The sequence below is a fragment of the Neopelma chrysocephalum genome, unplaced genomic scaffold (genome assembly GCF_003984885.1).
Source record: "Neopelma chrysocephalum unplaced genomic scaffold, ASM398488v2 Primary Assembly neopelma1_60, whole genome shotgun sequence".
Taxonomy (NCBI): domain Eukaryota; kingdom Metazoa; phylum Chordata; class Aves; order Passeriformes; family Pipridae; genus Neopelma; species Neopelma chrysocephalum.
The window spans coordinates 8,378,421-8,384,420 of record NW_020897715.1 but is presented as its reverse complement, the minus strand read 5'-3'; positions in this window follow the sequence as shown (position 1 = coordinate 8,384,420).

Here is a 6,000-nt window from a genome sequence, read left to right as displayed (position 1 = left end):
TTTTCTAATTTTCCAAAATTTCACAGAAGCTCCATGGTGAAGGCACAGTGGCTGTGCAAGAGGGCTGCTGCAGTTTTTCTGTTTCAATGAACGGGTCTCCAATTCTTAAAGCCAGATAACAATCAGGAATTTAGATAATTAGAGGATTCTTCGTTTGTTTTCAGGAACAAGGTGAAGATGGTAATTACATGAAGCAAGTCTTACTCTCTCAAGGTTACTCCTACCTACTCTGCCTGCCTATGTTTTCTCTCCAAATAAATGTAGACTGGAAGCACATGGAGAATAATAAATTATGGATAACAACTATAATTCATAGCCTTCATAACTGAGAACCCTCAGTAATCTGCACTTACTCTCCTATGCACCAGCAAACAAGCTATAAATCTTCTGAATGTTGTTACTAATATCCCTATCTTTTCCAGTAATCACAAGCAATATCTCAAAAAAATAGTTGCCTTATTCACTCCACAGTATTGTGGTACAGTTTGATAACCACAGATTTAGCATTAGTGGAGAGTTCAAACAAAGTCTCAGTCTCAATGGAAATAGGAGTTTTTAGTTGGTTACTAGAGTATACACTCATCTAAGCCCTTCACTTTGCTTATATTCTCTAGCTATTCTTTTCCAAATTGAAGCTGACAGCATAGGAAAATGGGGGGAAATGAAACTAGAAATGTTACCAAAATTAATACTGAATCAAACTCTTTGTATCTTAATTAAACCATAATCCTGTTTAACAGGGAATTTACTTGGTTAAAAACTAGCAAAATACAGCCATTACTTGGGGAGTTCGGGAGGCACACTAAGCAAACTATGCAACAAAAGATTTCCATTGAAACTTGCTTGTGGCCTGCTGGCAGCACAGCCAAAAAGGACATCTCTTGAAAGTAAGTGAATACCAGCTGGACTTTTTAGAATCAGCATCCTGCCACCAACAGGAACATGGCTAAAGGAAACCAATTCTGTTATGCTGTGTGTGTGCCTACAACAGCAATGGCTGGTACTAGTCAGGGTACTGAGAGCAATATAATAATAGAAACTCAGAGCAGGTCAACTCACCATGTATGTACAGAATTTCATGAAGAACTTTTGCAACCTATGATAGCTAGGCTAAAAGGCAATGAAGATATACTACATATTCTTCCAAAAACCTCTTGCCTTGAATTAGCTTAGATTGTTCTCTCACTCTTAAGACAAACAGGATAGACTAAAGTAAGTGCACAAATAATTCCTCAGATCAGCAAAATTTGATGCAAAAATACTGGTGTCTTTTGACAATCCAGGAAAGTTTTAATATAAATAAATGACAAGTAAAAATCTCAATTTCATATAAACTCTACAATGGTCTGTTTAGTAAGATCAGCTTGCATATGCTGCACAAGTGTGTTAAGACCCCTCAAACATGCCATTGGAATAAATTTGAATAACAAAAATAAATTAGCCCTGGACAGAAGTTATTGAAAGATTATCTTAGTAGGCAAAGTTTTATGTTTAATTTTTTTTCTCTAACTTCCTATACTAAAATAAAATAGTTTTAAAGTTAAGAATAAAAAAGACCAAAAACAAGACTATGAGTTAACAATATATCTCTGAAACTGTTACTCACTATTGTTCAGCCTCCTACCAGCTGTAGCCGAATCATTTTTCCAACTTGTTAAAGAGTGGTTTAGTTCTAAAGCTAATGTATTGTTGATCAGAACGGGAAGGAATTTCCAAAATTAGTTCTAATCTAGTCTTTCCCTCATATACATATATATACAATCATGTGTAGCCAGTGCTGCTGTGTTCCATGTGTTCAAACAGTAGGAGTCATCAGTAACAGCAGCTGCTCTGCATGGGAAGACAGTATCTTTCTGAAAAATCAAGACCAAATTCCTACAGACTATCATCCATGAACAAACTCAACACTCTTGAATCACACCAAGTCACACATTTCCGTCCATCTTTTCTGATGAATATTCAATAAGGATGGTGATATTGCCCATCTTCTGACCAGGACTTACGGCCTTGCAACAAAAAGGTCAGAAGTGCAAGTAATTATAATGCCTATTGCATTAACTGCAATAGTCACTCAAGCACCCAAACAAGAAAAGTACCTCTGTCCCCCATGGTTTCCACACAGCTTTGTCTATCTTCAATTTATCTGGAGATAAACAGTATATCCTAGAGATCGCACATGTAAGATCCCAAAGATGTTTTTATCAAAATAAAAAAAAAATCAAAATCAACTAATCATAATTTATTTCATTGCAAGCAGATAAAAATCACATTTAACCAACATTATCTAAAACTTCGTGTTTCAGATGGACTTTTCTTCAGTAATGTCTTTGAACAAATACCTTGAGAGGGCAATCTGCTGTCACAGGAGGACAATGCACCCATTACAAAGACCTTGTGCCAATATATTAGCTGTCCTTCTGTCATCTCTGGCTCAGCCTTCCTGCTGCTCTTCATTCTGGTCCTTGTGTTTGGCAGCTATTGAAATAACGAAGACCACAGTATATGACTTGAATGTAAAGGAGATAAATCAGCATGCTGCCTGTCTCCTATTAATATCGTTTTCCAGATTATCCATGGCTTCTGCAAAGGCTCCACATATATTTTGGGAAGGACATGAAGGATTCAATACCAAAGAGGCATTAGATTAAAAAAAATTTCAAATTCAGACTTCTTAAGGTTTCTTAAAGAAGTCAAGTGGCCCACTTGGAGAGTTTCTCTCAAGGACAGCCTATTCTCAAGCAAAATTCAGAGGAAAAAACAGGATGGTAAAGATTACAGGGCATTATTAGCATTTATGGGACATTGTAGCTCTTCCTGAGTCTTTTATAAACCTACTGATTGATTTAGGAATTCAGCACTTCATCTCCTGCCTCAGTTTCCCAATCTGCAAAGTGTGAATAATAATACTGACATTTCTTCTTAAAGTGCTGTTGGAACTGTGTATCATGAACTCTTCATAGAAGCTGTGTGTAAGTACTATTATTCTCTTTTTTTTTTTTTAATTTGAGAGGCACTCAGCTATGAGTGAGATAGATGCCATCTCTAAGAACCTCTTAAGACCTCAGAATTTGGTTCATACAATATAAGAATTCATGGTTGTAGCATCCCCCATGTCAGCAAGCAGCAATTGACAATGCAACATTAATTCAGCATGAGCTCAATTATAGGCTCAAATCCTTCTGGTTGCCTTTTAGAGGGTTTTGCTTTTCAAGGGGTTCATCACTCTCGAAAGAGATAGGATTTGCAAAAAAAGGAGCTCACAATGTATGCACAAATTAGTTGCAGTGGTTCAAAAGAAAGTGGAAACCTTTCTACCTATCAGCAGCATTCACCTCAGTAACCTACTACCGCATTTATGCCTCTCTAAAGCCTCACCTCCATTCTCAGAAAACTGAAATTGTGTACACTGCTGCCTTGTTTCATTGAAGCAAATTTTAATTTCCTTCCCCATCTAACCCATAAAAGGACTGTTATAAAATGCCTACATCCTCTTCCCAGTTTCAACTTCTCTTTCGTTTTGACCTTTATCAGAGTGAGAAAGCAATAATGCTGAAAGATTTTTTCTTGAAGAACAGGTGAGTGAATGTGAGCAAGGTACAGAGAACTGTGATTAATGCACTCATTTTGTTTGTTTAAATACATTTTACAACTGTCTTACAGAAGAACGGGGGGTAAAGTTTAGTTTGAAGATCAAATGAATCTTCACCATACATCTTACACTTGTAAACATCCTTATCCTTGTGCATATGCATCTTCATACCTTGGACTACATATTGAATATACAATCTTGTTGGTGAATATGTGGCATGACCGCTATTCTGTGTATGTCATTATCTATTAATAAAGTCATATAAAGCCATAATAAGCCTGTTTACTTGTAGTGACTATATAACAACCTTAGCATAGAGTGAACTAAAAAAGAACAAAACAGAAAAGAAATTCAAACAACGAGTCACGTAACTCTGTAAGGGACAAGATCTGTTGTAGGTTAGCCCAGAAAGTCAGCTCAGATCCCCACAGCTGCTTGCTCACTTGCCCCAGTGGGATGGGGGAGAAAATCAGAAGGGTAGAAGTGAAAAAACTTGTAGGTTGAGATAAAGACAGTTTAATAGGGAAGGCAAAAGCTGTGCATGTAAACAAAACAAAACAAGGAATGAATTCAACACTTCCCATGGGCAGGCAAGTATACAGCCATCCCCAGAAAAGCAGGGATCCATCATGTGTAATGGTGACTTGGGAAGACAAACACCACCGTTCCGATCATCCCCTACTTCCTCCTTCTTCCCTTGGCTTGACATACTGACCATGATGTTATACGGTGTGGGATATCCCTTCAGGCAGTTGGGGTCAGCTGTCCCAGCTGTGTCCCCTCGCAGCTTCCTGTGCCCTCACAGTGCGCCCACTGGTGGGGTGGCGTGAGAAGCAGAAAGGGCTCTGTGCTCTACAAGTACTGCTCATCAGTAACAAAAACACCCCTGTTTATCTGTACTGTTTTGGTCACAAATCCAAAATCCATAGGAACTACCAGGTAGAAAAATAACTCTATGCCAGCCAAAACCAGTACAAGGCCATAGGTGAATTTCCAAGTAACAGGAGAATCCCATGCTGCTGAGATCATCATCCAGTGAGTGACTTACGGTGGGAATGAAAACCAGAGTTAAGGGATTCTTGATCTTCCTCTTCTTCAGAGGACAGTGCACAGAAAAAAAGTGGGGAGAAGAACTGACTAGCAGGTCAAAGGCTTCTAGTCTGCAGACAAGCAGACAGGTAGAAACCTACCTGTGGGCTAAGACAAATGACTTAGCGTAGGGGGGACAGGCCAAGACATAGGCACACACAGGGACTGAGAGTGACAGAGAACAGCAAAAGAAATAATGGGATGCAGGAGAAACATCTTGTCAATCAGACTTGAACAGCAAGTCTGAAAATAAATTAGAACTCTGAATAGCAGAATAGAGGGAATAAATTGCCCTCTGAAAAATGTCATACGCTTAAAAACTTAGATCAAATGCAAGTCAGAAAAGCAGAGAGATCATGATAAGTCTGCCCTTAGCAAAACAGGTAGACTCTCTTTCTTATTACTAACTGCATTTTTTTCAGAACATGAATGCCAGGAAGGTTTGAACCTTTTTGACTGCCATCTCTAGCAAAGAACCATTACACATATACTGACAGAATGTGAATCTGACCTTGAATCTACAGTGTGCCTGTGAATCCACCTCTTGCAGAGCATGATTCTGAGACATCTGATAACAATTGTCTTCCAGCCTTTGAGTTGCAGAGTGCTACTAAATAGATTGGCAAAATATTAGTTATCCATTCTTATCAGAAACTCTCAGCACTCTGTATGAAAAAAAGCCCTTGCAGCACTACTTCTATAATTGCACTGATTGTTTTAGCCACTGCAAACATACAGGGCAGCTACTCCAGTTAGCCTCTCTCATAAGCATGCACCAGTAATTGGTATTACTTTCTAAGACGTGACTCAATGCGAGTCCCTAATCCAACAACCTGTGGTTACATCTTCTGCCAATATACTCAGTGCCATAAATCTCCTTTCCAATGACATCTTTACAGTTTCTTGAAAGTAACAGCAAGGTCATTTTTATGAAAATACATCTCTTACTATAATTTCTGCAAATAAAAATTTCTTCAAGTTTGATTTGATTTTTTTCTACAATTTTTTTTTTGCTTTAATGTAAAAATGTAATGTGTACAACATTGTAACCTGTTAAGCTGGACCAGAATGATATATTATTGGCCATATTTTAATGTGGATGCACTTGTATTTGCTACAGTAGATTGGTAACATCTTAAAAAAATCTTTCTGCATGGATCCTAACACATTATTCTTTCTTAAGGTTGAACTGCTCTGGAAATTTTTACAGAATATCTTTCCTGCGATTTTTGACACATGCAAAAACACAGACTTCAGGGCCATTTACGTTTCAAAATTTTTTTCTCCGGAGAATCATGTCAATCTCACAGTGCCTTATTGCC